The sequence below is a fragment of the Molossus molossus genome, unplaced genomic scaffold (genome assembly GCF_014108415.1).
Source record: "Molossus molossus isolate mMolMol1 unplaced genomic scaffold, mMolMol1.p scaffold_m16_p_20, whole genome shotgun sequence".
NCBI classification, from domain to species: Eukaryota; Metazoa; Chordata; class Mammalia; order Chiroptera; family Molossidae; genus Molossus; species Molossus molossus.
In genome coordinates this window covers 36,626,216-36,638,014 of record NW_023425356.1, presented here as the reverse complement: position 1 = coordinate 36,638,014, position 11,799 = coordinate 36,626,216, and positions in this window count along the sequence as shown.

Sequence of the window (11,799 nt, the reverse complement as noted above, 5' to 3'; positions counted from 1 at the left end):
AGGGTCAACCTGGCGGAGGGTTCAGGGAGGTCAGTTAAGAGAATGTCTGATGTTTTCTTCCTTCCCCACCACCCTCCATGCTCCCATTCTCTCCAAGGGAAAGGGAGAGCCGAAGCGCTCAGTGTGGTGTTGGTGTGTTAAGTTGAAGTAACTGGCCATCCGTGAACGCCTTCCCTGCCCACCTCAGTCAAGACAGACCGAACCCGCCAGCCTCAGACGATGGTTGTTCTACTGCAGCGGATCCCAACTGGGACTCAAACCTGTGAGAATCAGGTCGCTAAAGGGAGTAAGATGTCTGCCTCGGCTTCTAGTTTAAAAATTCAGTAACATATAAAAGAATATATAAAACCGTTTGAGAAGCTCCTTGTGTGTGTGTGATAGCAGCTATTGGCTGTTGAAGGGGTTGGGGTTGGGGATGCTCAAGACTCCCAGGAGGGTCCATCTGCACACAGCTCAACACTACTAGAAAGAACCAGTGGGGTTAGCCCACTCAGTGGTTACATTTTATTTCCCTTTGGTTTTGTTGTTGCTATGATGAACATTTTCAAACAGAAAAGTAGAGGGAAAGTGTAAGGAGCCTCCATATTCCCATCATAAGGGTTTAATAGTTATTAACGTTTTGCCATATTTGCTTTATTTATTTTTGTGTGAAGTATTGTCAAATAAATCCCAACACCATGACAGTGCACTGCTGAATACTTTAGTGTGCACTGCACAGGAGTAAGGACATTTCCTCGTGTCACTGCAACACCATCACTCCCAACAGAATTAACAGTAATTCCTTAAAAATCATCTAATACTCAGTCTGCATTCAAATTTCCCTGTTCCCAGCAAATAATTCTTGCAGTTTCTTTCTTTCTTCTTTTTGGTTCATCTCCTCCCAAAGATATTTTTTCCATTGATTTTTTTAAATTTTTATATTTTTTTATCCTCACCCGAGGACATTTTTGCATTTATCTTCAGATAGAGCGGGAGAGAGAGAGGGATGAAGAGAGAGAGAGAGAAACATCGATATAAGAGAGATACATCAACTGGTCACCACCCACACAACCCCAACCGGGACAGAGGACAAATTGCAACTGAGGTATGTGTCCTTAGTGGGAACCGAAGCTGGGTCTCTCTGGACCGCGGGATGATGCTCCAACCTCTGAGCCAAACCAGCCAGGGCAATTTAATTTTTTTTTTTTTTTTGAGAGAAAGAGTGGCAAGGAGGAAAGAAGGGGGGGAGAGAGAGAAGTGAAATTTCAGTGTCTTAATATTCACATGGCTCTCCAATGAAACACGATATATTATTTCAAAATTTATTAATCGACAACTCAGTTTTAGACAGCTATTTTAAATAAACACTTTGCATCACTTATTAAATGGGGGAAATTGGCAGCTGTTTCTTTGTGTGAATATTATTACACATTGTATTAAATTAGCATATTCTATTTAGCAAGGTGGTAATCTAAAAGTAAAAACACTGACTAAAAATTGTGACTTTATCATAGTCAAGGGAAAAATAACAAAACAGTTTTTTTCAAGTTTCTAAGAATCCCCAAGTTTTTCATTACTGAGAAAGGCATTCACGAGCCAACAGAGGCTGCAGCATTTTCTGGCACATTTGCGTGTGCTGCATTCCAGACAGGCAAACACGCAGCATTCCCAAAGCCTGCGGCCAACCTGACGTTCTCCAACCCACTCTCCCCTCCCAGCTGGGACGTGGTCCGGAGAATTCCATTCCGGAACGAGCTCTTCCTTCCATTATGAGCTGAGTCCTGAGGCTAACAGCTTAGAAGCTACTCCGGTGGCTCCTTGGGGCAGTGGGCCTCTCTGCTCGGCTCTAGGAGTCCAGGCTCCGGAACATGGGGCAGGGACTGGTGGGTGAGCCTCTCCTTAGTGAAAGAGAAACCAAGCCATAGGCAAAGAAGCTGTTCCAAAGTACAAAAGGGATAGGAGAAACAGAACTGCACAAATAGCACAAATATTACAAAATCCAGAAAAGTAACATTCTAGTTTTATTAACTGCTTGACATATCTTTATATCATTACTATTTTTTACTTCTTTGGGGGAGGGGAATGTAATTTCTTTGTCACTTCATAGGATAATAGTTTTGTAATATCTTTTTTGTACGTAGAGAATTGAAAGATAATCCAGTTTTTCCTCTTTCACAGTTGATCAAAATTTATTTCTTTTATCCTCACCCGAAGACATTTTTTTTTTTTATCATTTATCTTGAGATACAGCAGGAGGGAGAGAGGGAGGAAGAGAGAGAGAAACATCGATGTGAGAGAGAGACATTGAGTGGTCACCACCCACACGACCCCAATCGGGGCTGGGAACAAAATGCAATTGAGGTAGGTGCCCTTAGCGAGAACCGAACCCAGGCCTCTCTGGTCCGCAGGCCAACGCTCTAACCGCTGAGCCAAACCGCTCAGGGCTGTTCATTTTTTTTAAATGAAAGAATGCTGCCCTAGCTGGCGTGGCTCAGTTGGCTGGAGCATCACCTGGTACACTGAAAGATTGCAGGTTCAATCGCCAGTCAGGGCACATACCTAGGTTTCAGGTTTGGGGCATGTACAAGAGGCAACTGATCGATGTTTCTCTCTCTCTCTCTTCCCCTCTCTAAAATCACTAAGTATGTCCTCAGGTGAGGGTTAAAGAAATAATAAATGAAAGGATGCAAAATACATGAATGTGCCTTCACACACAGGTTCACTAGCTGTAGCACAGTGTAAGTTTGTGTCCTACATAAAAAGGAATTCAGATAAATTCTATCTTGTATGATTCCCATACACAAACAAACAAACTAGTTATAGTACATTTGTAACTGTATATGCTGCATTATTAAGTATATCAAGTTTGTGGACAGAATTATTTGTTAAATATTGATAAAAACGAACCCTCTGCTAACAATTTTATATATCTAATTATTGGACATTTTCCATAACCTACTCTCTGGCTCCACACACTTCAAACCTTGTTTCTCTTCTAATACTCAGCTTCTGGCACCAGGCCCTCAGGACACATGTATATTGTAGGGAGACCTCTGGCCCTGCACCCTGGTGTCACAAAAGCCTAGGACCATGTGAGCACAGTGCTAAGGACCCTCCCTGGGCCCTGGCAGGGGACCAAAGTTTAAGCTTCATCAGCTTCCTGGTCCTCAGCCTCTGCTGATGAGGAAATGGAGAGGAAAACGTTCGGTAGGGACAAATCAGCATGGACACTCAGGTTTTTCCTACTGAGTCCACAGTTTTTCCTACTAGAACACATTTTAAAAGACTCTGTTTAGATTTTCTTCACTGAAACACTCTTACTAGCAGACGGGTGCTAGATTTACCAGGGTGGTCACTTTGTGAGTTAGGTCAGTGTTGAATCACTCTGTTGTACACCTGCAACTAAAAAAAATACTACGTGGCAACTGTAATTGAAAAATAAAAAAAGTTTTAAAAAGCTACCTCTTGCTTTTTTATAATTCAGTAAATTTAACTTTCATCCTAGAAAGCATTATGGTTCTCTGAAGTGAGGTTCTGAAAACAATCTGACTCGTAAACCCTGTTCCTGTGGGCGGCACAGGCTCGGCGCTGGGAGAGGTGCGGGGAGGTGACACTGCTCCAGGCTGCGCCTGGCCACCCCGCTGCTCTCTGTCTCACCTCCAGAAAGCATGAGTTCTATTTTAATTAACCGACATACTAAAATACATTTTTGAAATAATTTTTTTTGACAGAGACACATCAATTGGTTGCCTCTTGCACGACCCCAATCAGCACTGGGGATTGAATCTGCAACCCAGGTACGTGCCTTTGACCGAGAATCGAACCCGTGACCCTTGGTCCGTGGGCCATCGCTCTGACTGCTGAGCCAAACCAGCCAGGGTTAAAATAGTTTTAATGTCTAATGCTTTTAGATATTTTATTTTGCTCTTTTTAAGTGGTCATGGTTATCCCATAATTATGAATATTAGTTTTCCTGAAAAAAAAAAAAATCTATTCATAAACAAAAATGCCTTTATTTCTTTAGTAAATAATAATAAAAAAACACCTGAGCCCTGGCTAGTATGGCTCAGTGGTTACAGCATCAACCCATGTACACCTGAACAGTCGTGGGTTCGATTCCCGGTCAAAGGCATGTATCTGGGCTGCAGGTTTGATCCCTCATGTAGGAGGCAACCAACTGATGTGGCTCTCATATTGAGGTTTCTACCACCCCCCTTCCACTCTCACTAAAAAAGACAAAGGAAAAAATATCCTTAAATGGGAATTAACAAAAACAAAAAAACACTCGAGTCCTCTGCTAGTACATTTCAGAAAGTCACCATTTCAAATATAAGGCAATAACTTTCTTGATTCATAAATACTGTGAGCCCAAGACAATACGGAGGGAAATGATGTAGTTATGTGTTAAATTTCTCTGTAAACAAAGATAAAGATAATTAAGTCTGTAAACAAAGATAAATATAATTAAGCACAATCCTATTATAATTTTGTTTTGAGTTAATATTACTGGGGAAAAACCCTTTAAAGAATTCAACCCTACATTATAGCAGTATGCATAAAATCTTAAACTCAGCACAGAATGGTATTCAAGATTATTTTAAGGTGTTTTGCCTGACTAACAACATAACACCTCAACTTCCAATTTAAAAAATAAACCTAGCCCTCTCTTCCCTCATTGGCTTCTAACCAGATCTTTTCAAGGCAACGATCAATTACACGGTTAGATCGGATACATTTTCACCCATAAACCAAACCAACGAAAAGCCCAGCAATGTGTAAAACCATAAAGGGCAACATGAAAAGCTGACCTGGGGAATTGCTTCCTCCTCTCTTATTTTATAAAACAATGTGATCATCCTTGGAGATGAAAACTCTTGGTTGGAACCCTATAACCAGGATACCTAGAGTAACAGGAGTACTAGAGCACTATATCATACTCCACAACAAACACAGAGTACTTGTTGATAATATTTGTTGAAAGAAGGGGACATACCTAAAAAATAGAAACATAAAACCCGGGAAGAAAGGCTAAATAAGGAAGCACATGGATAAACCTTTACCTTTTTCATGCCATCTGCAAGTCTTCTGCTTTGTGCAGGACTTTGGTATAAGTACTTTAGATGCAATTATTAGGCATAATATTCACAAGAGCAGACTCAGTCTCCTTCCTTACCAAATATTTGAATATAGGATAAACACCCTAACATTGCTACAACTGCTTGCACTTCAGGCTCTCAAGTGTTGGGTGAGGACCTTCATAAATAAATGTGATTTCCCAACTCTTTATTGTGTGGTCACAGAGGATGTGAAGATGTCCTTAGGAGTCTAGATGTGGCATGAAAGACATCCCATCCCCCAGCTCGCTGATGTCCTTGTAGTTTCACAGTGCTGGGCTCACATCCTCAGCTGCCACCTTAAACCAAAAGGCTGAGTTCTGGAAATCAAGAAGTTGAGTCTGGTTTCAGACACTCTGCAGACAAAAATTAAAATTGATTAGAATTGTACATACACTTTTCTTTATACTTAAGAGTTGAAAACAAACTTTGGAAAACACTGTGTTAAGATGAGAATACATTAAACCTTGAAAACTAAGTTAAATTACACTGGAGCTTTACTTCAAATTCACAATATATAGTTATTAAAACTTTAATAATACTATTAATCATGAAGGCTTATCATCAGATTAAATAAATGTTTCATATACAGTGGCGTTCTTTCAGCAACTCCATTTCCTGTGGCTAACACGTGGGAGAAAAATAAAGTACAGCTATAAAAACCCGAGTACCTGATTTAGAAGAGCAGATAGTACCCCAACTATTCCCACACAAGACAGAAGACAAGATGAAACCAACTTTGTCATTATTTTGAAAATCATTGGATATTTTATTTTTAACAGATCCCTTTTCTAAGGATTTGCGATTCTGTATTTTAATTATACTAAATGACTGTAATAACATTATATAAAATATGTTAATATGTATTTTTAAAAATAAAATTTGTAAGATAACTTACTATATGTCATTTCTCCCAGGATACAGAGATCTAAAAGAATCTAACTGGCATTTTTTTGATGTTCTGAAGTATGTGGGTCTGCCTTACTAATCTTGACAGATATTTAAGAGATGACAAAACTGCCCTGGCCGGTTTGGCTCGGCGGTTAGAGCATCGGCCTGCGGTCCAGAGAGACCCGGGTTCGGTTCCTGCTGGGGGCACGTACCTCGGTTGCAGTTTGTCCCCGGCCCTGGTTGGGTCATGAGGGTGGAGGCCACTCGATGTGTCCCTTTCACATTGATGTTTCTCTCTCTCTCTCTCTCTCTCTCTTCCTCTCTCTCCCTCCCACTCTATCTGAACAAAGGATGGAAAAATGTCCTCGGGTGAGGATAAAAAAAAAAGAGATGACAAAACTAAATCTAAATTTTAAAGTATATTTACATTGTGCATAACCAACAAACACAACTATATACATATTTTTTTTCTTTAACATATTGGACACTGTACTTGCTGTGGTTTTGACAAACCAGTAAAAATGTAAACCAAAACTAAAAGTATCATAAAGTAAACTCCTTCAGCAGGAGGTTCATAATACCTTGGAAAGGTGATGGCACGTGGTTGTTTCCTCCTTTTTTTTTTCTCTTTTTCCTTTTGTTTCAGCTTTTGTCCTTAAAACAAACAAACAAACAAAAACATATTAATGATTGCTTCAATAAGATAGAGACAGACTTTCTTTATTTAAATTTATTTTTAGTAGTGATTATATCCACATGGTTTGAAATTCAAAAGATAAAAAGTCCCCTTTTTCACTTTGGTCAACCAGCCACCTAATTCTTCCCAAAAGCAACAACAAACATTACAGATTTCTTGTGTATCTTTCCAAAACTATTTGTATGCATTTACTGGCTAATAAACATATATGTTCTTTCCTCCACCACCACCATTTCCATAAATAGTAACATATTTTACACACTATTTTGTGTGTACATAACTCAGAGGCCATTCCTAATCAGTGAGCAAACAATTCCTTAATATTTTTTGACTGCAATATATTCCATTATAAAGATATTCCAGGATTCCAAAGACCACTCTCACTTGTGACATCGATTGCAAATTCAGGGATTCCAAGCAATAATGTGTAACGATATGCATAGAATATTGCCAATCAGGGAAGCTCACCCAAGCCTTGGTATCCGGAGTTTTTATTAGGACTGTCACATAGGCATAACTGATTTCTCACACGGCTGAGCTCAATCTCCACTCACCCTTGAAGTCCAGCTGACATTGAACAACCCAAAGCCCCCACCCTGAATCACATTGTTAGATTATCTGATATGGTTAGACTCATCCTAAATCACACGATCCTAGGCCCACAAGAAAACAAAGACACTATTAGGCATAGAGATTCCAAGGGTTTGCAGATGATCTCCCAGAAGTCAAGGGCAAGGACTAGACCTCTCTCTGGTCAAGGTTAAATTCTTTACTACACACTCATACTATAACTTATTTATCTATTTTATTGCTGATTGATACTGGGGTTCTATTTTTTTTTTCTATTGTGACTAACACTGCCATGAACATTCTTGTACAAGTATAGTGGGGTAAAAGTGCATGAGTTTCTCCAGAGAATATATCTAGGAGTGGGACTGCGAGGTCTTTGGGCTCATTTCACATATGTATCTGAAATAATTTATCAATGTCTATTTCATGCCTTTTGGATTTTGTGACATATGTAAAAAGGCCTTCCACTCTATCCTTAAGTAAAAATTAACTCTCCAATGGTTTCTTGCAATTCTTTTATGGTTTAATTTTTTTGCACTTAAATATTTGATCCATCTGGGATCTATCACAATACAAGGTTGAAGTATGAATCCAGCTTTCACTTTTCTCCAAATAGCTAGTTATATCAATATTCTTTCTTAAATAAGCCAACTTTTCCCCGATTTGAGGTTATTACATCTGTATGTATTTTTCCTGTGCTATTTAACTGATCTGTCCGCCTAGCTATGTCCCAATATTTTTTTCAGCATTTTAGAGGTATAATTAACAAAACTGTAAAATATTTAATGTGTACAACCTAATGACTATATGCTATTGTGAAAAGATTCCCACCATAGAGTTAATTAACACATCCATTACCTCTCAGATTTACTTTATTTTCCTCTTTACTTTTTTGTGTGAGAACATTTAAGTGCTATTCTTTCTCTCTTTTTAAATGTTTTTATTAATATTTTAGAGAGAGAGGAAGGGAGAGATAGAAACATCAATGTGAGAGAGATTGGCTGCATCCTGCATGTCCCCTACTGGGAATCGAGCCTGCAACCTGGGCATGTGCCCTGACAGGGAATCGAACCGGGACCTCTGTCCATGGGATGACGCTTAGTCCATTGAGCCACACCAGCCGGATTTAAGTGCTATTCTCTTAGCAAACTTCAATTACAGAATACAGTATCATTAACTATAGTTACCCTGTAATACATTAGATCCTCTGACCTTATTCATATTGTAACTGAAAGTTTGTACCCTTTAACGACCTCTCCCTATGTCCCCCAGCCCCTGGCAACTTTTTTTCTATTCTCCGTTTCCAGAAGTTTGACATTTTAGATTTAGGTTGTGCATATAAGCGATACCATATAGTGTATGTCTTTTTCTGTCTGGTCTATTTCACTTAGCATAATGCTCTCCAGGTTCACACATATTGACACAAAAGTCAGGATTTCCTTTTTTTTTTTTTTTTTTATCTTCACCCGAGGACATTTCTGCATTTATCTTCAGATAGAGCGGGAGGGAGAGAGGGAGAGAGAGAGAGAGAGACATCAACGTGATAGAACCACATTGACTGGTTGCCACCTACACAACCCCAACTGGGGCCGGGGACAAACTGCAACCGAGGTACATGCCCTCAGTGGGGGCCGAACCCAGGTCTCCCACATCCGCAGGCCAATGCTCTAACCGCTGAGCCAAACTGGCTAGGGCCAGGATTTCCTTTTTTAAGGCTGAATAATATTTCATTGCATATATGTATATACCATACTTATCCATTCATCTTTGGATCTGTTGACAAACACTTAGGTTGTTTCCCCATCTTCGTAATTGTGAATAGTGCTACAATGAACAGAGGCATACAGATATATCTTTGAAATACTGATTTTATTTCCTTTGGATATATACCCAGAAGTGGAAATGCTGGATCATATGGTAATTCTATTTGTGATTTCTTGAGGAACTTCCATACTGTTTTCCATAGTAGCTGTACCAATTTATTTTCCCACTGACAGTGTACTAGGGTTCCCTGTCTCCACATCCTCACCAGCACTTGTCATCTCTTATCTTTTTGATAATAGATATCCTGACAGGTGGTATCTCATTGTGGTTTTGATTTGCATTCCCCACCATGTATGTAATGGCATGTTATCTGCAAATAGAGACAGTTTTAATTATTCTTTTCTAATGCAGATGCCTTTTATTTCTTTTTCTTATCTGACTGCTCTGAACAGGACTTCCAGTTATATGTTGAATAAAAGTGGCAAGAGTGAGAGCATCCTTGTCTTGTCCTTGATCTTACAGGAAAAGCTTTCAGCACTTCACTGAGATGATGTTAGCTGTGGGCTTTTCAGAGATGGTCTTATTATTTTGAGTTATATTACTTCTATATCCAATTTGTTGAGAATTTTTATCATGAGAGGATGTTGAATTTTGTCAAATGTTTTTTTCTGTATCTGTTGAGACAATTATATGATGTTTTTATCATTCGTTTTGCTAATGTGGTGTATCATATTTACTGATTTTTTGGATTACTGAATAACCCTGCATCCTAGGAATAAATCCAGTACATTAGGGTGTATGATCCCTTTAACATCCTATTGAATTTGGTTTTTTAAATATTTTGTTGAGGATTTTTACATCTATATTCATCAGGAATATTAGGCTATAATTTTCTTTTCTTGTAGTGCCTTTCTCGTTGTCTGGATTTGATATTAGCATAATGATGGCTGCTTAAGTAAGTTTGGAAGTGTTCCCTCCTTTCCTATTTTTTAAAGAGTTTGAGAGGGATCAGTACTAATCCTTCTTTAAATGTTTTACAGAATTCACCAATCAAGCCATCTGGTCCTGGACTTGCTTTCTTGAGAGGTTTTTGATTACTAATTTAATCTCCTTACTAGTAATTGATCTGCTCAGATTTTCTATTTCTTCATAATTCAGTCTTCTGGGTTGTACATTTCTAGGAATTTACCCATGTCTTCTGGGATTTCTAATTTCTGGTGTATCATTATTCACAGTTTTATTGTGATCCTTAGTATTTCTGTTATCAGTTGTAGTGTCTCCTCTTTAATTCCTGATATTACTTAAGACTCCCCTCTTTTTTATTAGTCTAGCTGAAAGTTTGTCAGTTTTGCTTTGCTTTTCAATATACCAGCTTAGTTCCACTGATCTTTTCTTTTTTTTTTTTTTTAATCCTCACCCGAGGATATTTTTCCATTTTTTGTACAGATAGAGTGGGAGGGAGAGAGAGGAAGAGAGAGAGAGAAACATCGATGTGAAAGGGACACATCGAGTGGCTGCCACCCGCACGACCAACCAGGGCCGGGGACAAACTGCAACCGAAGTACGTGCCCTTAGCGGGAACCGAACCCGGGTCTCTCCGGACCGCAGGCCGACGCTCTAACCGCTGAGCCCAACTGGCCAGGGCTCATTGTGGTTTTAATTTGCATTTTCCTAAAAGTCAATGTTATGGAGCATCTTTTCATGTCTATATTAGCCATTGCTTGTTTTCTTTGGTTAAATGTCGATTCAAATTATTTTACTCATTTAAAAAACTGATTATTTGTTTTCTTATTATCAAATTGTAAGAATTCTTTATGTATTCAGATATAACTCCTCTATCAGGTATTATGATTTGTAAATATTTTCCCTCAGTCTGTGGTTTTTCATTATCTTAATGGTATCTTTTGAAGAACAATAATTTTCACTTTTTATGAAGTCCAACTTATTAATTTTTCTTTTATGTATGTTTTTGTTATCATATGCAAGAAATATTTATCCAAAGTCACAAAAATTTTCTCCTTGTCATTGTTTAGAAGCTTTATAGTTTTAGATCTTACCTTTAAACCAATAATCAATTTTGAGTTAAATTTTGCATATGGCATGAGGTAGATTTAAGATTTTTTTTCATATGGATATTTTATTGTCCCCCAGCACCATCTGTTGCAAGGACTATCATTTCTCCATTGAATTACTTTGGCACTTTTGTCAACTGACCATAAATGTGCGGGTTTATTCTTAGATTCTCAACTCTGTTTCATTGATCTATATATCTATCCCTATGTTAATACCACACTGTTGATTATCTTGCTTTATAAGTTTTAAAATTGGATTGCCCTTAATCTTTGTTCTTTTTCAGTTATTTTGACTATTCTAGGTCCTCTGAAATTCCATACTAACGTTACAATCAGCTTGTTAATTTATACAAAAACTTTGCTGGAATTTTAGTAGGAGTTATATTGAATCTATACATTAAATTGGGAAGAATGGCTGACTTAATATTGAGTCTTCTAATCTATGGACACGGAGTATCTCAATTCCGATCTTCTCTAATTTCTTTCAGAAATGTAATGTCTTGCACTCTTTTGTTAAATTTATTCCTATATATGTATTCCTTCCGATTACTATTGGGAATCGGATCCTTTTCTGTTCTTCCAGCTTCTTGTGCCCCCAGGCATTCCTTGGCTTGTGGCACTGCACAACTCCAACTGCTCCCTTGGTAGTCATGCGGTTTTTCCCTAGTTCATTTCTGTGTGCCCTCTCCTCTTCTTATAACAATGCCAGTCA